The sequence below is a fragment of the Vipera berus genome (assembly GCF_964194415.1).
Source record: "Vipera berus genome assembly, chromosome: 1".
Taxonomy (NCBI): Eukaryota; Metazoa; Chordata; class Lepidosauria; order Squamata; family Viperidae; genus Vipera; species Vipera berus.
The window spans coordinates 267,264,322-267,288,328 of NC_138202.1; the positions used below are offsets into that span (position 1 = coordinate 267,264,322).

The 24,007-nt window shown below is 39.6% G+C and overlaps 1 long non-coding RNA gene across 1 annotated transcript; it reads left to right on the forward strand.

Moving 5' to 3' along the window:
* The first annotated feature begins 856 nt into the window (after window positions 1–856).
* LOC308659468 lies at window positions 857–23,613 on the forward strand. The gene is made up of 3 exons (XR_014024542.1): window positions 857–954; window positions 19,959–20,015; window positions 23,580–23,613. It is a non-coding gene; the product is annotated as an uncharacterized lncRNA (long non-coding RNA).
* The last annotated feature ends 394 nt before the right edge of the window (window positions 23,614–24,007 follow it).

Below are 24,007 nucleotides of genomic sequence, written 5' to 3' on the forward strand. Positions count from 1 at the left end.
GGAGAGGGGGGAACCTCTGAGGGCGTGTAGGTCTGTGCTTGAATATTGGAGAAGCATAAAGTCACAGGGTTTTTTGGGAAGGCAGTCCCCTGGATGGAGAATTGGCAGGAGGTTCGAGTTGGGTAGGTGGGTATCTGGACCGTCACCCAGCCACTGCCACTTGGCTGGGTGAACCCCAGAGGCAGGCCACTCCCCATCCTCTCACGATGGGTTGTGACTCTGCTTCCGGAGGTGGTCCAGAACCCACTCTGGGTGAAGCATACCCCATAGAGCTCTCACCTCTATGGGGCTGCAGGTGTAAGGTCAAGCCACTCTGCCACCGTGGCTTGCACCCAGGCCCATCATGTCCTGTGGGGAAAGGGTGGGCAGGGAGGATGAGAGTTGGTAGAGGCAAGGTGATGACGGCTTCGGTGTTCCAGTCGCCGCTGTCTCCACTAATCATGTTTGCCTTATAGGAAATACTTTGCAAAGCTAATTGATCCAGTAGCTTCCTTGTTACAGCAACCTCTGGGCTGGGATGACAATTGAGAGCAAAACAAAGTATTTCAAGGAAAGATTTCATCAAAAGGTCTGGAGGCCAAACTCCTGATCTTTCAGAAAAGATAAAAACTAGCTTCTTCTAATCTTCTAATGTATTGACTTTCTGGTGAAACTAGTGGGAAAGGGAAAGCAAAAAAGGAATAATCAATGGAGAAGACATAAAGGGGGGGAAAAAATCTCACCCTATTTTATTCTTGGCAAACTAAGCAGCTCTTTTGAAACGGGGGTCTTTCAGCCATGGATTCTCCATTACTTTTCCAATGGCTTTTTATGCCTGCCATTACATGTTTAGAAGATTGCTAATATATTTCCTGATGTTTTTAAATAAAAGGGCAAGTACCCGGAGTTAAATCAGAAACTCTTCATGAAGCGATGTATCTTCATATCTACAACTATTTGGGAATACCAACAAAGGTAAGGATTTGGATTTGGATTTTGCTCCATTACTAGTAATCTTTCCCTTCAGGGTCAGGATAGAAAGCTGATTTTAGGAAAGAAAACTTCAATATTTTTTTTTAAAAAAATCATTCTTTACAAGTGGATAAAAGAAACCCTGGATGGCATCCAAGCATCAATAAGATTATAATCAGCTAATTTGTTCAAAAGGAATTTGACAGTTTGAACAGTGAGCCTCCATTTCTCCCCTTCCGTCTTCCACTTTCTAGCCATTTATTTTGGCAAAATTAGACTGTTTCTCTCCCATAACAGCATAGCTTCTCTAGGTCTAGCAGTCTCGTACCTGCAACACCTTTGGGCAAAAAGACATGTATTCTCCTTTGTCAAGCAGTATCAGAAAAAAAGTATTATTGACTAGTTAAAATGAAAGATTTCCTAATGAGGCTATAATTGATAGTCACACATGATACCTGTAATTACATGAAATATTCTTTTGTTTTGCTTTGGGAAGAAAGAAAGAAAGCAAACCTTCAAGCTTTCAGGGTGTGTGTGTGTGAGGGAGAGACAGTTCAAACACAAACTCTTCTACACTCAGTTATCCCTCCAGCTACAAATAAATTTTAGCATTCATCAAATCTCTTGCCTGTTGGATTCACATACAATCACGACACACCTGCAGATTTCAGCAGCCCGTCCTGCTGGCTGGCTTCTTCTCCATCCCATCTCCTGAGTGATTCATGCCAAAACACATGTTAAACCATCAAAACAGAGAATAATACGGAGCTGGTTATAGCCTTTCAAGTGAATGCTTCAGAAAACATTGGGCTCCAGTAAAACCAGTCGCAATGCGATTGGTCGCATTCCACTTTTCTAACCCCATAGCAAGAAAGAAGAACTACAGGTAGTCCTTCAGTTACGACCACAATTGAGCCACAAATTTACGCTCCTAAGTGAAACGTTTGTTAAGTGAGTTTGCCGCATTTTACGACTTTTCTCGCCACACTTGTTAAGTGAGCCATTGCATTGGTTAAGTTAGCAACACGGTTGTTAAGTGAATCTGGATTTCCCATTGACTTTGTTTTTCAGAAGGTCACAAAAGCTGATCCCAGGATACTGCAACCGTCATAAATATGAACCTGTTGCCAAGCATCTGAATTTTGATTATATGACCATAGCGATGCTGCAAAAGTCTTAAGTGTGAAAAGCAGTCATAAGTCACTTTTTTTCTGTGCTGTTGTAACTTTGATCAGTCACTAAATGAATTGTTGTAAGTTGAGGATTACCTGTACATTCTTTCCATCCTGGTAGACCTGGCTTCCAAATGCAAAACCAATGGCAGATTTGGGACTTTCCTTCTCCTGATACTTTAGTTGGAAACTTTTGTTGTTGTTAGTTGCAAAGTCATGTCCGACCCATCGCGACCCCATGGACAATGTTCCTCCAGGCCTTCCTGTCCTCTACCATCTTCTGGAGTCCATTTAGGCTCATGCTTACTGCTTCAGTGACTCCATCCAGCCACCTCATTCTCTGTCATCCCCTTCTTCTCTTGCCCTTAACCTTTCCCAGCATTAGGCTCTTCTCCAGTGAGTCCTTCCTTCTCATTAGGTGGCCAAAATATTTGAGTTTCAACTTCAGGATCTGGCCTTCTAAAGAGCAGTCAGGGTTGATCTCCTCTAGGACTGACCGGTTTGATCAACTTGCAGTCCAAGGGACTCGCAGGAGTCTTCTCCAGCACCATAGTTCAAAGGCCTCAATTCTTTGGCACTCAGCCTTTCTTATGGTCCAACTTTCACAGCCATACATTGCAACTGGGAAGACCATAGCCTTGACTATACGCACTTTTGTTGGCAGGGTGATGTCTCTGCTTTTTAGTGTGCTGTCTAGATTTGCCATGGCTTTCCTCCTCAGGAGCAAGCGTCTTTTTAATTTCTTGGCTGCAGTCCCCATCTGCGGTGATCTTAGAGCCCAGGAAAATAAGATCTGTCACTACCTCCATTTCTTCCCCATCTGAAAACTTTTTTAAGATTTCCCTTTTTTAAGATTGGGATGCAGTTTCTCCCTCGTGACTAGGATACAGTAATACTCCTACTTCTCTTTGTTGCTAACGGTATTATGCTAAATTGTTATCCAAACCAAGAATCATATGATATAAATAAGATCCTTATGGGCAGCAAGACTTATAGAGACACATTTGTAGTCATTTATACAAGGATTAACCCCCATATTTAGGGTTTAAAATGGTCCAAAGCAGAATAGGTTTTATTGCATTTAGCTCTTTTCAGGAAATCAATGTCAGAACAAATTTTATAATCTATGAATAGAAAGAAGAACATTATGATAGTATGGTTTAATATATCATGCTGTTCTATCCTTTCCTTAATCATGTGTTATTGAGTAAGTCACAAGGGCTGGATTCAGACAACATGCTAAGCCGTACACTACTTTTTGCAATCATACTGGCTCTGTTTTGTACAAGACAAAAACTAAAAACAAATAAATTATATTATGGCTAAGTTCAGTATGATGGCCAGTATCATCTATCCCAGATGGGGTCAGGATAAATTTCAAATAAACTATAATGTAGAAATTTCATCGATTGGTGATCTAAAACTTTCTGTTCTTTAAGGTATTTTGAGCTATTAATCATGACCATTCAGAGGGAATCCAGCTTTGTGTACCTTGTGGGGACCATTTGCTTCCTCAATTCTTTAAGCACTATGTTAAGCACCATTGATAAATTCATAAAGATAAATCATACTCTGTCTGCATGTGGCAACTTTAGGAGATTGTATTGCCCTGCAACTGGATTTAATCCAGATTGTTACCTGGACTTCCCTATTGTTGTTTTTATTTTTTTAGAGCAATTCTACATTCAAGGTCTACCAGATTAACTACCTTACAATCTGTTATATCAGCAGAACTTGAGACACATTGCCAATATAAGAAATATGTGGAAGAATCGTCTAGATACACCAGCATAACAACTAAGACAATGAAGTGTTGTGGGCAGCATGGAAAGGCTCAGGCTGTTTTAGTTCATGATTATGCTTCAACTCACTGAGCGCTTTTTTAACCAAGCCAAGAACCAGTCCAAGGATCTTTTTCACCCATTAACTTCCGTGGCATTTGAACTCCTCCATTGGCAGGCACTCATGTGAGAAGTAAGTTTGGTCCTTAAGCACCATGGAAAGCTCCAAATGAGAAATTTGTTCACTTCCCAATTTCCACTCTTTCTTTTCCTAACTCTAGCTCTCTGCTGGAGAATCTGTTAGATAGATAGATAGATAGATAGATAGATAGATAGATAGATAGATAGATAATAGATAGATAGATAGATAGATAGATAGATAGATAGATAGATAGATAGATAGATAGATGATAGATAGATAGATAGATGATATAGATATAGATATGCATATATGTATATATATTTGTTTGCCGCTCATCTCACCATAAAAATATGGTTCTTTAAAGATCTAAACATGAGTGGTCTTCTTGTAATTACTTCCTGCTTTAATATGTGTGTCCTGATAAGCAGTGCAACCTGATAAGCCAAAGTCAGAGATTCCAAGGAGAGTTAGATCAGTCCAGGCCAATCTGGTTCAATCAAGCACTCAGGACCCAAAAGAAATACTAATATTTCTGAAGAACAGGCATAAAAAGTATTTTAAATGAAGACAAAAGATCAGGAATCCAAGTGATCTGTTGGAGCAAGGCTCAGGAAAGCTGCAACAGATGTTGCTTCCAATTCTCATATGCCATGTCACATCTGTATTCCATATGTGCTTATTAAATAGCCACTTTGAACAAATCTCTGAGAAAACATTTACTTCCAAGGAACCCAGCTTACACTGTGCTCTCTGCAATGCTCCACTACTTAGCAGTAGTGCTATTTCCATAGCTTTGGAGGTTCTAAGATATTTTGAGTCAGAATTCAAAGAGGTGATGGGGCCTTACAAGGCCCCTAATGTCATCCTTTGCTCTTTTAGGTGTAAACTTTCCACCTGTTCTATGATATTCTCATCAGACTTTCCTCTTCTTTCCCTGTGGAGTCACCCAGAAGGCCACAAAAGGGTATCTTATGTTTTCAACCAGTATGGTACAGTAAAAGATTCTTGATTCTTCAAGCAAACTAGATTCAAAAGAAAGTACTCTGGCAATGTTAGCCACATTTTCAAAATGATAGTACATTCCATTATTTTAAATGATAAATAAGGTTTTCCTGTTAGTAAAGATTACTGACTAGTATGGTATTGACTATAATGTTTGTTGGATTTCATCAGAGTTCTTCTCTTACATCAAATAATGTTCCCAAGTATGGCATTTGCACTATAGTTATTCTTAAAAATCCTGCGCGATGAGGTGAACTCCTGTTACTTGCTCCAGCTCCTGCCCACCTAGCAGTTTGAAAGCACGCAAATGTGAGTAGATTAATAGGTACCACTTCCGTGGGAAGGTAACAGCATTCCAGGCACCTTTGGCATATAGCCACGCTGGCCACATGACCATGGAAAATATCTTTGGACAGTGCTGTCTCCCTTAGCCAAGAAATAGAGAGGTGCACCATGTCCTAGACTCGGACATGACTGAACAGGGAAACCATTGCCTTTACCTTTTTATTCTTAAAATAATTTACAATGGGTAAGAGGCCGGTGTCCTTTGCAGCAGAGTCCTATACAGGTCTATTCAAACATAAGTTCCAATGAGTTTTAATACTTTTCGATAAATGTTTATAGAAGTTCAGCTTTTTATCAGGAACTCTAATTTCACACCTCAGCTCACTTGTGGATTGCATTAGGTGGCTTTGTACATATCGTTACATAATTGCTATCTGCATTGAAAAGAGTAACCATGTGTAGATCACGAGCTCTTGGAAGGAAGGTTAGAATAACAGTGTGATAAATAAACTTGTGAAAGCAACCCTGGATGTCAAGTCTTCTCAAACAAGAAGCATCATAGAGTTTACATCCCTTTGGGTGAAGGTGTCTTCTCCTCTCGTAGAGTGGAATATGGAATGTTCTATGAAAGAACCACGTGCAACAGCTCCTTGGACTATGCCAATATCAAGAGATTGCGTGGTATTGCTCTTACGCCCTTTTTACCAATAGATAAGGATTCATAGGCATTTGGCTTCAGGGATCATGCGTGCTCTATCAATGTATCCATTCCTAAAGGCAGCTTCATGCAATCCTTCCCAAATAAGAGTGAGTGAAGATACTGATGCATTGTTCTGTACCAGCCTGCTACCGGCCCTGCAGAAAAGGCAGGGACAACCCCTTTTACAAGAAGGCAAGAGGCTGGAATTAAGCCTGCCAAATTTATTGATACAAAAACAAACAAGACACGAACCAAGAAACAGGAGCTTTTCAAGCGGTTGCCTTCAGCAAACCAGCCCTCCCACGCATTCCCCTTTTAAACAGTTCAGGGCGTGGCTTCTCTCTGCCTCCTTCCAAGGTGCCCCATTGCCTTCCTCTGTTTACTCCTGATTGACTGCCTCCTGCGTCGGGCATCCTTGAACAGGGCCAGCTGTGGGTCATCTTCATCCACGCTGTCAGGCTCACACAGCTGGGTCTCCGTCGTGACCAGGTGGAAGGGGCCTGGCTGAGGGCTCTCATCAGCAAGCTCTTCAACACCCCCCTCCTCCTCCTCTGAGTCGTCCGACCCAACTACCGAACCCACAGGCTGACCCTGAATCACAACATGCATATTCTATAACTCTATCACTTTGCTTGCCGTGTAATCACAGACAGCATAAAACTTATGAGGAAAGAAAAGCACAGAACAAACCTGTTTGTAAAACTAACACAGAGAGCATGACAGAAAGAACAGATATCACTGAAAATGTATTTTCATAGGTGCTTGGATAACATTGACTGATTGCAGTCCAAATATATGTCAGTAAAAATTATTGTGACTATAGTCTGAATAACACATAAAACGCAAGCTAATTAACTGCAGACTTTTCAGAAAACAGACATTTTTATGTAAACCCAAAGAGGAATGTTTTTGTAAACAACTTGTTACAAAACCTGCCAGGAGGTATTATAATGTTATAATAGTATCTGGTAAGGAATGGGAAGAAGGGCACATCGCTTAACTCTGAAATAGATAAATTAAATACAGGGTGGGTGGGTGGATAGACAGACAGACAGACAGACAGACAGGGTTTTGTATGCCTTCTAGCCCAGTGCTTCCCATTTGAACAGATAGCATCTCTCCAATTCACTTAACAGCTGGGATCTCTTGTAATGTGTCAGTTCCAGGGATTCAACCTAGGTCTAGGACTTCCTAGTGAAAAATTATCACCACTGAATGATATGAATAGTGCTCAGATAAACACGAGTTCGTTCAAGTGTACTGAATTTTTTAACTAAAGCATATACTAGGCAACAGGAAACAAGAAGGCTTAAATATAGTTTATCTACAGTGGAATCCACTTGCAAAGATACAGTTTCAAAAGCTGTGGGAGTTGGTGACGGGCAATGAGATTATGACACTTGTTCCATCAGAAGTAAGATGAAAAGCGAGAAAAGGAAAGTAACTTTTTCATGAAACAGCTATAAAGTTGTAGCTTGCAAACAAAAGAGGCACAATGTAATTAAAGCATTTTGAAGTCCCAGAAAGTGGCTCAACACAAAGTGTAGTTTGAAACTGTACTTTTTAATACAAGGCATGTTAATTAACTTTTAAAATACCAAACACCACTAGCGTAAAAATGTATACAGTCATGCTCGAAATTGTTGGCACCCCAGAAATTTTTCCAGAAAATCAACTATTTCTCACAGGAAAGTATTGCAGGAACACATGTTTTGCTATACACAGGTTTATTCCCTTTGTGTGTATTGGAACACAACAAAAAAGGGAGGAAAAAAAGCAAATTGGACATAATGTCAAACAAAACTCCAAAAATGGGCTGGACAAAATTATTGGCACCCTTTCAAAATTGTGGATAAATAAGATTGTTTCAAGCATGTGATGATCCTTTAAACTCACCTTGGGCAAGTAACAGGTGTGGGCAATATAAAAATCACACCTGAAAGCAGATAAAAAGGAGAGAAGTTCACTTAGTCTTTGCATTGTGTGTCTGTGTGTGCCACACTAAGCATGGACAACAGAAAGAGGAGAAGAGAACTGTCTGAGGACTTGAGAACCAAAATTGTGGACAAATATCAACAATCTCAAGGTTACAAGTCCATCTCCAGAGATCTAGATTTGCCTTTGTCCACAGTGCGCAACATTATCAAGAAGTTTGCAACCCATGGCACTGTAGCGAATCTCCCTGGTCGTGGACAGAAGAGAAAAATTGATGAAAGGTTGCAACGCAGGATAGTCCAGATGGTGGATAAGCAGCCCCAAACAAGTTCCAAAGGAATGCAAGCTGTCCTGCAGGCTCAGGGAGCATCAGTGTCAGCACAAACTATCCGTCCACATTTAAATGAAATGAAACGCTATGGCAGGAGACCCAGGAGGACCCCACTGCTGACACAGAGACGTAAAAAAGCAAGATTACAGTTTGCTAAAATGTACTTGAGTAAGCCAAAATCCTTCTGGGAAAACGTCTTGTGGACAGATGAGACCAAGATAGAGCTTTTTGGTAAAGCACATCATTCTACTGTTTACTGAAAACGAAATGAGGCCTACAAAGAAAAGAACACAGTACCTACAGTGAAATGTGGTGGAGGTTCAATGATGTTTTGGGGTTGTTTTGCTGCCTCTGGCACTGGGTGCCTTGAATGTGTGCAAGGCATCATGAAATCTGAGGATTACCAAAGGATTTTGGGTTGCACTGTAGAGCCCAGTGTCAGAAAGCTGGGTTTGCGTCCGAGATCTTGGGTCTTCCAGCAGGACAATGACCCCAAACATACGTCAAAAAGCACCCAGAAATGGATGGCAAGAAAGCGCTGGAGAGTTCTGAAGTGGCCAGCAATGAGTCCAGATCTGAATCCCATTGAACACCTGTGGAGAGATCTTAAAATTGCTGTTGGGAAAAGGAGCCCTTCCAATAAGAGAGACCTGGAGCAGTTTGTAAAGGAAGAGTGGTCCAAAATTCCGGGTGAGAGGTGTAAGAAGCTTATTGATGGTTATAGGAAGCGACTGATTTCAGTTATTTTTTCCAAAGGGTGTGCAACCAAATATTAAGTTAAGGGTGCCAATAATTTTGTCTGGCCCATTTTTGGAGTTTTGTTTGACATTATGTCCAATTTGATTTTTTTCCTCCCTTTTTTTGTTGTGTTCCAATACATACAAAGGGAATAAACCTGTGTATAGCAAAACATGTGTTCCTGCAATACTTTTCTGTGAGAAATACTTGATTTTCTGGAAAAATTTCTGGGGTGCCAACAATTTCGGCCATGACTGTATGTATATTTGATTTGGGCCACATTTTTAGAGCCCATTTGCTTGTACTGTGAAGTTTTTGATGCATCCCATGCCATCAAGTCAGTCTCTTATCTCATAAGATGAGGACAGATCCTGATTCAGATTCCAAAGCTTCAAAGTTTTCCATGGACTGGATGAATGCAATTATACCAAGAGAGAATTCAAAGAAACAATTGAATGATTAGGTGGACATATTGAGCCCAGAGAACCCCCAAAATAACTGGCCATAGAGCAGAAAACAAATGTGAAGCCAATCATATGAAAATAGGCTTTAGGCTACATGCAAATGCAAACATCTAGAAGTAAAGAACTGGGTTTAAAGATGAATATCAAGAAAAGTCAATCTGCTCTGACTTGCCAATGTTTTTTAGCTAAGCTTACTTTAGCTACTGAGGAAAGTGCAGTGCTTGCTGTTTGAATATGTGAAGAAAAGGATTGTTTGTTAGGCATTTATTTGTTTCTTTATTAAATGTCTATGCTTACTGCTGGTTGAGGACCCAAGAGTTGTTCATCAATGTCCATGAAAAGTAGAAAATGATGGCACCGCACCTTTGTCACCTGGGCCATCAGTCCAAGAATGTAGAAATGTAGAGATTGTAGAGTACTTAAAATTACTACTTAAAATTACTATTAAAAGATAGAAAAACCTAACATATCCATTTTTAAGTTTTCTAACAGCATATATCCTATGAGTGCAGTTTCATCTGGTGACATTAATAACATAACATTTTATCTTCAGTCACCCTAAAAGGAAATCAACTGCCATGTGTTTCCTCAAAACAAATGATAATAACTTGGTGAAAGACAAGGAAACAATGTATAGATAGATGGGAAAGGTCTAACAGATGAAAGATGACGTTCTTGGAGGATGAGGGTTTCAATCTGAACTTACTACTGAAAGTTTCAGAATTTGATCCATACAATCTGAATGTGGCTTTGCCAGCTAGAACAGCCTGAGGTAGAGTGCCTTCAGTGTACCAAAGAACAAAATCGTCCAAATATTCAAAGCAAGCTGTGCCATAAATGGATTGTTTGAAAATTGAAAGGTAGAGGTTCAGAAAGATCACTCGGTAATATACAAGGCCTTGAAATCACTTGCACTTTGAGAACAAAAAAAAGGGGCTATCCTAGAGAAAACACGACAGACTCTGAATCACCTCAGGTTTACATTTTGATTAACATTAGCCAGACTACTGGATCTGCAACTCAAATCAGTTTGACTCAGTTAATATCGGGGTATTTTGTGGAATCAGATCGCCTTAGAAGTCAATGAGCAAAAGAATAGGCTTGTCTTCATAATTCCATGTTTTATTTGAAAGGTGAAAGGGGGGGGGGTGATTTTTCCATCTCTGAGGCAAAGGAAGGAAAGCCAGATGTAAAAGGTAAATATTAGTCCTAAATTGGCATAGTATTTCCTTCCTGTTCCAAGATTTGCTTTAACTTTTTGGAACATTTTCATTTAAAAAAAACCCACTCTCTTTTCTGGCATATGTGTGTGTGTGTATTTGTGTATGTGTGTGCGTCTGAAAGAATACTCACACTCATATGATGGCACAAAACTGTAATTTCCCACTAGTTCAGGTCCTAACATGATTGGACTATTTGGGTGTTTAGACAAACATTGAAAATTACTTCCATCACTTTCTGATTTTTACCTCCTGGCTTCAGTCTTTGATTTATTGTCTACCTCTCAAATGTGACATTTTTGTGATATACTTTAATAGTTACCACACCCAAAACCCTTATATTATTATTATTGCAACAGGAGTTCCCTTCCCCTGCACACATTTTCACTCAGCAGCGTCCTTTTCGGAATGTAATAGATAAAAAACTGGAGCACAAAAGTTTTGTGAAGGGATCTTTTATATACATAAAGAACTTGAATCATAACTCCCCCCCCCCAAAAAAAATTAAGAAACTGGAGCATTTTCTTCCTTATGAAAGGCTACAGTATTTTGTTCAGGAAAAGAAAAGTAACTAAGGGGGGATATTAGAATGATTGTTAAGAACTGAGAAAGTAAATTCAAACACATGTACTAGATCCATATTTGATACAAATTGCCCGTGTCACATATTATGCAGGGCGTGTTTTAACCGTGATTTGTGAATACGATGCAATTGGATTCACGAATTTCCTAAGTACGTTAGAGCTTAGTATGATGTGAGAATCCAATCAACTAAGGCGCAACAAAAGAGAAATACTTTTCAGTACAAGGCACACTTAATTTATGTAATTTATTGACATGCCAGCATGATGACTGGTGAGTAATACCTGTAAAAGAAGGTGGGCAGGTGGCTGGGAGGGATGAACAAAGAACCCCTGAGTGTCCCAAAGATGCTTTTCAAAAGGCAGAGTTCCATGTTAAGAATAGATACTCCCACAGGTCACCCCAGCATGAAGGTCATCCCAACTGCCTATCTCAAGGGTAGGCAACCTTGGCTCTTTTATGACTCGTGGAATTCAGCTCCCAGAATTCCTGAGCCAGCACAGCTGGCTCAGGAATTCTGGGAGCTGAAGTCCACAAGTAATAAAAGAGCCAAGGTTGCCTACCCCTGGCCTAGCTAATGTAAGAAAGGACCTGTATCAAGGGGCAGCAATATAGGAAAATCTTGAAGGCAGATAATCACTTTGGTGATGAAGAGAAAGGTATCATTTCACCTTGCATGGGAGAAGGAGTCTGTAAATCATTGTTGTATTTTTACCAAGAAACCACATGGATAGACAATAGGAAACTATTGACAATATAGTGCCAGAGGACAGGCCCCACAGATCAAATAGCACCTAATGAGCTAATGAGGAAGAACATTGTGAATGACTATCTTGAATATCTTCATTTGATGAGGACTGAATATCATACAGGATTCAATTTCTACCTAATAGTACAGTTCAGTTAATTTAAAAGTACACTTGACATAACCAAGTGTATACCGATCCCAGCAGGCCTTATTTAGTACCAAAGCATGTTTACCAAAATTTACTGTGCCTGGCCCTAACCTTCAGGAAAAGTAAGAGAATATTAATCTAAAAATTGTAGACTCCTCGGCACTTCATCTGGTTATAAGATGCTGAAAACAATTGTCAACACAGCCATATAGTGGTGTTCTCTTTCTAAGTTCTTTTAAACTTTAAAAACAAACAAACCCACTTTTAAGTAAACCACGGAGATGCAGACTGGGAATAGAATTCTGTTTGGTATATTTGCTTTCAGCTGGAAAGCAAGGTCTCTTCTGCAGCAGAGCCACAGAAACCTGTGGCATTTTGAAAGCTAATGCATAAAAGTTCAGAGATCACAGTCCACTTGATTGCATAGGTTGCATGAAGTAGATTTTGATCTCTATAAAAGTATCCTTTAATAAATATGCTATTAAGTGTCAACAGAGCTCTTTGTTGCTGTTGTTTTTATGAAGATCAGCATTCACTAATAGTTGTCCCTTAAATAGTTGTCCCTTAAAATTTTATATTTGTGTGTGTGTTTCCTGAATTTCAAAAAGAACAAAAGATAAATGAGCTAGAAAAAAAAGAAAAATGGAAAATCAGGAAGAAAGCAAAAGAAAAAAGAAAAGAAAGAAAAGAAAGAAAAAGTAAAGAAAATAGAAAAAGAATGACTTCCAACTTCCTTTGGTATAGATTTTTTTAAAAAAACACATTAAATTCTAACTCAAAGGTAAACAAAAGTGTATATTATTTCTATAATTCCATTTAACTCTAATTATCAAATCACCCAGAAAAGGAGGGTCCTATGTTTGATAGGAAACGACTCAAGCAAATTAATAAGGGGTGAACAGAAGAGATTCCCCCATCCCTGAAAACTGATTATTTTTGCTATGGGGATGAAAAACATGGGGCTGATTTTTACTCTGATCCAGCCAAAATATCATTTCAGCACCTCTTCCAAATCAAAATTTATCGGGAAATGGTTAGGTTTACTAAAGTGATCTTGACATGTACTGTATAAGAATTAGAATGAATAAAAAATCATTTGAATGAAAACAGAGAGCCAACTAATTTCGACCTTCATCTGTCATAATGTGCGGACTGGAAGACTAATAGGTATTTTACTCCACTCTAGATATAGAGCTGGCACCTTCCTTAATCTATGCCCCAGACTAATTACCAGTAGTCCTCAATTTACAAAAGTTCATTTTAGTGACTATTTGAAGTTACAACGGCATTGAAAAAGTGACTTATGACCGTTTTTCACACAGCATCCCCATGCTCACATGCTCAAAGTTCAGACGCTTGGCAACTGACTCATATTTGTGATAGTGTCCTGAGGTCAAGTGATCATCTTTTGTGAACTTTTGACAAGCAAACTCAATGGGGAAGCCAGGTTCACTTAACAACCATGTTATTAACAACTACAGCAATTCACTTAACAACTGTGGCAAGAAAGGTTGTAAAAAGGGGTGAAATTGACTTAATAACTGTCTTGCTTAGCAACATAAATTTTGGGCTCAATTGTGGTCATAGGTCGAGGACTATCTGTAGCTCATCTCATCTGTCATGCAATGCAGGAAGGTAGAGGGGAATCCGAGGTTTGCTATCCCCTGTTATAAATATAGAAAAAGAAATTCAGAGCAGAATTAAGCACCAGCTATTAATCTACAAATCTATGTGAAATTGTGGTCACAGAATTGTTCTTATTACCATCTCTTTTTTCTCAAATTTTAATAAAACTTTTAAAAGGTTTTATTGTAAGGGTGGATTATTAAACTCAAATAAAGCATTCCTCCATTGTGATCCATCACCTCCTTCCTTGCGTGGATTAAAGAGTGCCTTACAGGTTTTACTTTTTTCAGTATCAGAAGAATAAGATATCACTTTCTCCTGTTGATGCTCCTTGACATAGCTACTGTGTTGACTGTGTGATATTTAACAAAAATAACTTCTAACATTATGCAGCCACATACTAGCATGACATCTGTTGTTGAGAGAAGGTGTTGAACAATGCACAATCAGTTCAAAAAGTTCCTTTCCTTTCCGTTGACAAAATAATGGCTTGGAATATTTTCTGATGGTCCATATTCTCTTACCCTGATCTTTCGAAAATGTATACATTACATTCCTGGTTCTGAAACTGGCAGAAATTCCAGTACCAATAGGAGTAAATATTCTAAATCATGAATGTACATGGAAAATATAAATATGCCAATTTAAAGTTATCTTTCTTCAGTCAGTAGTTTATGGAAACATATTCCAAATAAAATTTATTTTTTAAAATGTTTAACCAAATAAGTGGATACATATTTCAAATAGAATAATCAGATTATTATTATTATTATTTTAGGTTATAATTTCTTTGAACATAGTACTAATTTCTCATCATTATATTGCTTCAGCTCCTCCAAACTCTTTCTTCAATCTTTCAGAACTTTATTATACTAGAACGTATATCTTTTATTGGGAAGCATGAATAGACAATTAGTTCTTCAATACTCAGTGGCCTGGAAAGTACATTTTGAATTGCTGACTTAGTTTTTAATATTTTCAGATACAGTTGGAAAAAAATCTGTACCAAGAAGCCTTGGAGTTCTGTGCCAGAATGGAATACTAAATTGTACAATAGTATAATTTAATATAAAACAATCTCTATGTTGCCAATGAAGCCTTATTTCCTAATAGGAGTTAGATAACACTATTTATATTCTTTTGGAGAAACATTATAGATTTATTATTATTATTATTATTATTATTATTATTATTATTATTATTATTATTATTATTATTATTATTATTATTATTAATTTTATTTGTATACCGCCCTTCTCCCGGACGACTCAGGGCGGTGAACAGGGCAGTACATGTTAAAAGACAGAATACAAAAATTAAAAGAGATTAATATAGTGCCCACAACTCATTACAATAGGTTAAAACACATTAAAAGTAGTAAAACCCAACCCCATCCCATCAGGCCAGGCCAGCTTGTTCGAAGAGATAAGTCTTTAGATCGCGCCGGAAGGAGCGGAGGTCGGGCGCCATCCGGAGCTCAACCGGAAGATGGTTCCATAAATCTGGCACGCCCACAGAGAACGCCCTCCCCCTGGGGGCCACCAGTCGACATTCTTTGACCGGTGGCACCCTGAGGAGGCCCTCTCTGTGGGAGCGTACTGGGCGGAGGGAAGTTGATGCCAGCTGCAGGTGCTCCCTAAGGTATTCTGGACCCATGCCATGTAGGGTTTTGTAGGTCATTACCAGCACCTTGAATCTCACCCGGAAGACAACTGGAAGCCAATGCAGCTCGCAGAGCAGAGGTGTAACATGGGAGTATCGGGAAACTCCCAACACAACTCTCGCGGCTGCATTCTGTACCAGTTGGAGCCTCCGAGTGGTCTTCAAGGGCAGCCCCATGTAGAGAGCGTTGCAGTAGTCCAAACGAGAGGTCACAAGCGCGTGAGTGACTGTACGTAAGGCATCCCAGTCTAAATAGGGCCGCAACTGGAGCACCAGGTGGACCCGGGCGAAGGCCCCCCTAGTCACAGCTACTATATGGTCTTCTAAAGAAAGCTGTGAATCTAGGAGGACTCCCAAGTTGCGAGCCCTATCTACGGGGGGTAATAACTCACCCCCCATAGAAAGAGATGGGATATCCTGAATATCCTGAGATGCCGGTACGCACAGCCACTCAGTCTTGTCAGGGTTGAGTCGAAGCCTGTTCCTCCCCATCCAGACCTGGACTGCCTCCAGGCAGCGGGACATCACGTCGAGGGCATCACTGGGGTGGTTTGGGGTCGAAATAAAAAGCTGGGTATCATCAGCATACTGATGATACCCAACTCCAAAACCACGAATGATCTCGCCCAGTGGTTTCATGTAGATGTTGAACAGGAGAGGCGAGAGGACCGACCCCTGAGGGACTCCACAAGCGAGAGGTTTCGAGGTCGACCTCTGCCCCCTGCCAACACCGACTGCGAACGTCCCAGGAGATAGGAGAACCACTGAAGAACCGTGCCTCCCACTCCCAATCCCCTGAGACGCCGCAGCAAGATACCATGGTCGATGGTATCGAAAGCCGCTGAGAGGTCTAATAGGACTAGGACAGAGGAATATCCCCTGTCCCGAATATCCCCTGTTACTCAAATGCCTTAGAATAACACAGAAGTCACCACTAATTATGGAGGTGGTAATAATCTTGGAAGAAATCCTTCTTCTCTTAATTTTTCTCCATCTTCTTCTCTCCCAAACAATGTTTTTCCACCAATTCTACATAGCATGCACTATTTCAGTTATCTGAACTCTTTAAATTTTGCTCAAGAAAGGAAAGATACATCTGTGAGTCAAGTTATATTCTTATGGGACAGTGTGAGCAACAGATCACCCCTCCAGATGTGACTGACTAAAACTATCTTCCCTCATCACTATTATGCTGAGTAAAATTAATGAGGATTTAACAACATCTTGAAAGATACTCATCAGAAACCTTGCCACAAATAAGATCTACTAATTTGATTATGTACTTCCAAACTTTGAGATATGTAAGAGTGCCCTAACCTCTGATACCTGGTCATCATAAAAATGCTTAAATAGATTGGTGAGGTTTCCCAATGTACCCAAACTTTTAAGAACTCATCAAAATTTGCTGTGGTCTGCACAGCCAAAAACCTTTCTACCTTCTACGTTTTCTTTTTTTCCACAAAGAAAAAAATAGATGTCATTTTGGAATTCATACATTGTTATGGAAATAACAAGTTGCTACATAATCCTCCCCCAAAGTAAATTCAAGCAATGAATAGCCAACACTCCAGAAGATAAGCTTAAGATATAGAAGGATCTTGACAGACTTGAACATTGGGCGCTATCTAACAAAATGAAATTCAGTGTGAAAAAAGTAAGGTTCTACATTTAGGCAAGAAAAACCAAATGCACAGGTACAGTATAGGGGGTACTTTGCTCAATAGTAGTACCTATGAGAGGGATCTTGGTGTCCTATTGGACAATCACTTAAAAATGAGCCAGCAGTGTGCTGCAGCTACCAAAAAAGCCAACACAGTGCTAGGCTGCATTAACAGAGAATCAAGATCACGTGAAGCGTTAATACCACTTTATAATGCCTTGGTAAGGCCATACTTGGAATACTGCATCCAGTTTTGGTCATCACAATGTAAAAAAGATGTTGAGACTCTAGAAACAGTATAGAGGAGAGCAACAAAGGTGATTAAACATCTTTATATTAAACATATAAAGAACGGTTGCTGGAATTGGGTGTGAAATGAAGAACTAGAAGGACATGATAGCAGTCTTCCAATATCTCAGGGGTTGCCACAAAGAAGAGAGAGTCAAGCTATTCTCCAAAGCACCTGAGGACAGGACAAGAAACAATGGATGGAAACTGGTCAAAGAGAAGAAGCAACCTAGAACTAAGGAGAAATTTCCTGACAGTTAGAACAATTAATCAGTGGAACAACCTGCCTCCAGAAGTTGTCAATGCTCCAACACTGGAAGTTTTTAAGAAGAGACTGGACAGCCATTTGTCTGAAATGGTACAGGGTTTCCTGCCTAAGCAGGGGGTTGGACTAAAAGACCTTCAAGGTCCTTTCCATCATCGTCATCATCATCATCATCATCGTTGTTGTTGTTGTTTAATGTTGTGATTGTTGTCTACCAAATGCTTGGCCATATACTCTTATTATATACCAAATAATGCAACAGCACTGTCTGGGATTGCACCAGCCAGGAGACAAAAGTTCTACTTATTAAGTTCATCAGCCAAGAAGAAAACTGAAGCTACACATTATAGTTTAATTGGAGCCAACTCTAGTTGAGGATCCTTTCTCCAAGCAAGGGGTTTTTCTATGCTATTTTGATCATTATTTATATAGGATTGCTGCAGGAAGCTTTGAGGTTCCAAAGCAGGGGTAAAAAACAACGAAAGAAATTAATAGCACAGTATGGTAACCCACTGTTAGTTTCTTCCAAAAAGAAGAAAAAATGAAAACATTTCATAATTCTCATCGCTGTCCAAGAATAGAATAGGATCACACAATCCTTTAAACACCAAAAGGAAATTGTAAACAAAGCATAGGATGGCCCTCGGGGTTCTAGGAACTATAGAGAAGATAGAAAAGCAGATGGCATGGAATAAAGACTCCTGAGAATCTAAAAGTCCTGCCAATACAGGGCGCCAAAAAGTGCGGGTGGGGTGGGATTAGAAAATTTCTTTTTAGTAGGAGCTGGAAGGCAGGTGTGCATGTGTAAATCTCAAGCAAACGGGAGATTGATGCTGAAAATAAAATAGCTGTTACTCTGACTTGTACTTGTCAATAATACATATGCCTAATGAATGAGTGGAGAAAGAAAGAAAAGGCTTTTAATGGGAAAATTCCAAAAGAATGGCAGCAAAAAATGGGCAGGCCTTTGTAGACTTGAATTTCCACGGCTGTATGGTAAGATACGATTTCCAATACTTGAGAAACCTTCTGTTTCCTCAAGCAATTTCAGCAACGTAAAGAGATGAACAGCCTCCTGAAAGCAACACGATGCCTACTTTAAAAGCGCCGAAATCTCATCTCAATTACATAACGTTGAGAAAGACGATAGTTACTGTTTGGATGGTTCTTCCATTCACCCAAGGAATGGTCATTCCTATCAAAGCACTTCCTTGAAATTCTCAGGGCTATTTCCAAGAATTAGCCAATCTTTGACTAGCTGCAGAGAAATTAAGAAGGAAGAAAAGTGGTTTTCAATACACATGGCCTTTGCTCCTACAGTCCTAAGAAAGAGGCAGTGGCAAACCACTGCTGAAAATCCCTGCCAAGAAAAACTACAGGCACATGTACTGGCAGTCTCTGAGAACTGGGCATGATTGAACTGGCTAAATAGGAAATTTAGCAGGCTAAAATGTTGTTAAGGCCTGGAGCTAATTAAGGAGACCTGGAATTACTTCTCTTAATACATATTTATTCAATAGCATTCAATATTGTTGTATTTTACCGGTCCACTATAGACAGCGTCTTCTCATATGGTATTGTGGTTTGGTATGCTGGTCTGACAGCCGCGGATAGGAAGGCATTACAGAGGGTGGTGAGCACAGCACAAGACATTGTGGGGTGTCCCCTGACACCACTGGATGACATCGCCAGGGCTCGCTGCCTTGGAAGAGTGAGGAAAATTCTCAGGGATGACGCACCCTGGACGGTATCTCTTTACTCTCCTACCATTAGGTAGGAGATATAGGAGTATAGCCAGCCACACCAACAGGCTGAAAAACAGCTTTATCCATGGGCTGTTAGGCTTTTGAACGGGAAAGAATTTTTATAAACTTCATGCATAATTGACTTGCGAGGCCGGTGTGTTGTGCAATTAGTTCACATGGTGTAATAAGATGGAGGGTTTATGTCACTGTAAGCTGGGGGGTGGGGGCACGAAGGGAGGCTCAGCCAATCTCAATGTATACATGGTTGTACTTTGACAATAAAGGTTCATTCATTCATTTGGTGGGGGTGGGGGGGTTATTTCTCTTTCCTACCTTTTTACAAAAGCGTGCCCATTGTGTGCATCTATATTTATGGCCTCAATATGAGTTTTTAATTTTCTTCCAGGGGCATTAGTGCTTCTGTTTCAATAATATGGAGAAAGGCTGACATTGCTGAAAGAGAGGCGGTAGGATCCTTTCTGCTGTAAATGTTCCTCTTTTCACCTCCTTTAGCTACCCAAGGATCTAGGAGCTATCACAGACCTTGATGTCATTCCTGCTTTATGCCAGGTAGGTTTTCACACACACACACACACACACACACACACAGAGAGAGAGAGAGAGAGAGAGAGAGAGAGAGAGAGAGAGAGAGAGAGAGAGAGAGAGAGAGATCTTCTAGATGCCAATATGGTGTTTCTTAAGTGCCTCTCTCTCATTGCAGGTAGTACACTGAAAGCATTTTTGAAAAATGAATAGTTCTGAGTAATGAAGTACTAAGGGCAAAACAAGTGTGGCAGTGGTGCAAGAATGAGTAATTAGGCATTAACATGACACCTATGAAGCAGCAGTGAGAAAAGAGCTCATTTCCCTCTGCATCTGCAGAGAATCACCCAAGGGAACTCTCTTCACCTGTAAGGCAGATGGCCCTATCTGATCTCCATTATAAACATATGAGTAACATCAAACCTGGCATGAATGTTACTTTGAACAAAAACATAGAGGGTCCACCACACAGCCTAATAATATAGTCTGAGTTTGTTTTGTAGTTTGTTTCCTGATAAAGTTGATCAGATTCTTAGATTTCAGGGCCACTCTGTATGTTATCTCCTTCCTGGACTCTAAAACTCCAGTTTTGCCAATGTTCATTACAAACTGAGTCTTCTAGTGCCTTCAAGGAGATTGGGGATGTGGCTTTGTTTAAGAAAATCTTTCAACCTGGAACACTTTAACATTCCACGTTAGGCTCTGTTGGTAAATAAGAAGGTAGTGCTTTTAATGAAACCACTGATAAGATCCTTTCCAGCAAATGCTACGATACAGATTTGGCATAGAAGCAACTTTGATTGTCTGAATGGATGAGCTATGTTGGAAAAGACTTGGGAGAGCATTGCCTGCCCTGGCTTCTGGCTTCTGATCAGTGGTGGGATTCAAATATGTGAACAAATGGTTCTCTGTGTGGATGCCGTTTACAGAAGTCTATTCTGGGCCTGGGCAACAAAAAAATAGCTACCGGTTCTGCTGAACTGGTGCAAACTAGCTGAATCCCACCACTGCTTCTGATACTGTTGACCACAGTAACTTGCAGAGAACTTTAAGGTTGAAGCTTTGTGATGGCTCTATGACTCTCCTTCCAGAAAAACCAAAGATGGCACTGTTAAGTATTTGGCTTAGTTTTCTAGGAATTGTCCTGAGGAATCCTATAGGGTTGTGTCTTATCTGCCCTGTTACCTAATTAGGGCTAATAGATGGCAGAGTTTCACCCAAAGCTCTGCAACAGAACTTTCTTTAAAAATCCACAAACTTAGGAACAAGTAGCAATGACTCCAGGGAGACATGTCAAACTCGCGACGTCATGTGACGTCGCGCGACCTATCAGAGCTTTTCCCCCACTGCCGGCAATGGGGTGGGCGTGGTTTCCTCGTGATGCATCCGGCCCGCCGGTCAGCAGTTTAACACCCCTGCTCCAGGGCACGGCTTGGCTAAAGAAGTTACTTTTACTATAGATACTAAAAGATCTAACAATGAAGATAAACTACTAAAGAAGCAAGCAATTAACCTTCTTTTTTAAAATAGGCCCAGGATTTAAAACTTCACCTCATCCACTGATCCTTACATAGTAATGGATTTCTCACATTTGCTTTGTAACATGTGGAAGCCACTTGGTCTGTCAAGCCTTCAGCTGTTTCCTTCTAGCCTCACATCAGATACTGCAAAGATCTGCACAAACATTAGAGTACAGTACATATTTTAGTTGTCTTTATTTCTTTGCTGCTGTCCAAATTTTTGCAGCCCTGTTCTGATAATCCTAATTTAGTATCCATATGAAGCTTTTCAAAAGAGTCATTCAGAAATGTGGAGACAACTGTCATTTCTCTCAGCTTAACCCACCTCACTGTGCTGTTGTTGAAAGGGGAAAAAAGGAGAAGGGAGTATTTAGGTACATTTGTCATCTTGAGTTATTTATAAAAATAATAAATACAGGATAAACATAAATAAACAAATAAGCTGTCATCAACATGCTAATTACACTCATTTTTGCCTTTCCTTTGAGCTCAGGGTTGAAATTCTGCAGGGCCTAAAAAGCTAGAAACGAATGCAAGCAAGTATAACTTTTCCTGATTCCAGAGACTGTTCTTTGGAATTGGGAATACACGTGTTATGTTGGCTGCCAAGGATCAGATTGCTTATATTTTGACAGCAAAATTGTGCTAGTTGGTGAACAAAATCTTGGTTCTCTGATATGGGATTGCGGCCAGGGAACAGCTCAGCAGTAAGATTAACTTGGAAATAGCTGGCAGACCTTGTGTGATGTGATAATGCTAAAAGAGATTTTTTTTAATACGTGTCTTTGTGTATAGTTGGCATGATTCCATATCCATTCTTATTCTAAAGAGATTTCAGTATGTAGCTTTGCATTTAAAAAGACATCAGTTCTGTTGAACAGTTGACAACAGCGAAACAATACACCATTCTCTTTAGTTTTTTAAGATACAAAATGCAGTAATTATTCATTACTGAATAATGACACCAAAGTCAAATTTCTGTGAAACCATTTGAATAATTTCAAAGATGATTGATATTAATCTGAATTACAGCTTATAACTAGACACATTTTTCCTTGCAACATTATTTTATTTATTACTCTTCTTGGCTGCTTTCTTGTTGATTTGATCCTCACTGCCCCTTATAGCATTCATGAAGTGAACCTGAAACCTGCTATTCTACAACAGTACTATTAAATAGAACAGTACTAGTAAAAATTGGAAAAAGCAAGATCCAAGCGCCTAGTCCTCTTGAATTTGAATAATTCAAAGCAGAATGGTTAATACCCCAAGAGAAACAAATGTGCATGAAAGAGCCCCCAACCAAAATGTTGCATGTTCTTTTAGATACAGCAGTTTCTACTCTTGAAAATATGTGCTTTATTTTAAGTAGAACAGCAGTTTGTTTTTTTTCAGCAGCAGGAATTACAACTTACAACCATTCGTTTAGGGACTGTTTGAAGTTACAACAGCTTTGAATAAAGTGGCTTATGACCGTTTTTCACATTTATGACCTCTGCAGCATCCCCATAATCACACGATCAAATTTCAGCAGCTTGACAGCTGATTCATATTTATGACGGTTGCAGTTTCCCGGGGTCATGTGATCACCTTTTGCGACCTTCTGACAAGCAAAGTCAATGGGGAAGCCAGATTCACTATTAATTTAACAACTGCAGTGATTCACTTAACACCTGTGACAAGGAAGGTCATAAAATGGGGCAAAGCTCAGTTTACAACTGTCTCACTTAGTAACAGAAAATTTGAGCTCAACTGTTTATTTGCCCAGCCTGGGCAAATAAAATATCCAGATACATGTGTGATCCTCTTCCATATTATGGTGGTTTGGTTTGGTTTGGTTTGGTTCTGTACTGTTCTGTTATTTTCTCTTCTGTTTTGTGGGTAGGAAGGAGCATGCTTTTAGATACAACCACCACCACCCAAATGTTATTTATTACTTCTTCATGTAGTCTTCAGTTAGAAGTGTTTTTGCTGAACCACTCAGATAACAAGAAATATATTCTGCAAATCTTTAATGAATAAATCAATGTTATATTTCCTGAATTTAATATTTCTGAATATTTTTTCCTAGGTGATCTTTCAGGAGCTTGCCTCGAATTCAAAGCATAATTACCTACCTAAAGATATAAAACCCTAAAGCTTTCTATTTGCATTGCAGTGGAAAAAATAGTGTACCGTGTACTATGAATTATTTTTATCACGATGAGCCTATCTAGCACTCAGAAGAAAGCTATGAAACTGTGGTACAGGAGTTAGAAAACCTCACTGGATTGATCTTGCTGGGATACTGTCAATAGATTAAGACTTCACGAGTCAGAACTGGTTGATTCATAACAGCTGAAGCAAGAAGGAGAATATTTGTCTTCTCATAACTGTTTTACACTAACATTACCAAGCCTGATTTTTTTTTCTCAGCTCACTGTCCAGATATGACTCAGAAGAAGAGTAAGAATCAAAAATGCAAAATTCCAAGTTCCATTAACTGTGACTTGTGCAGCC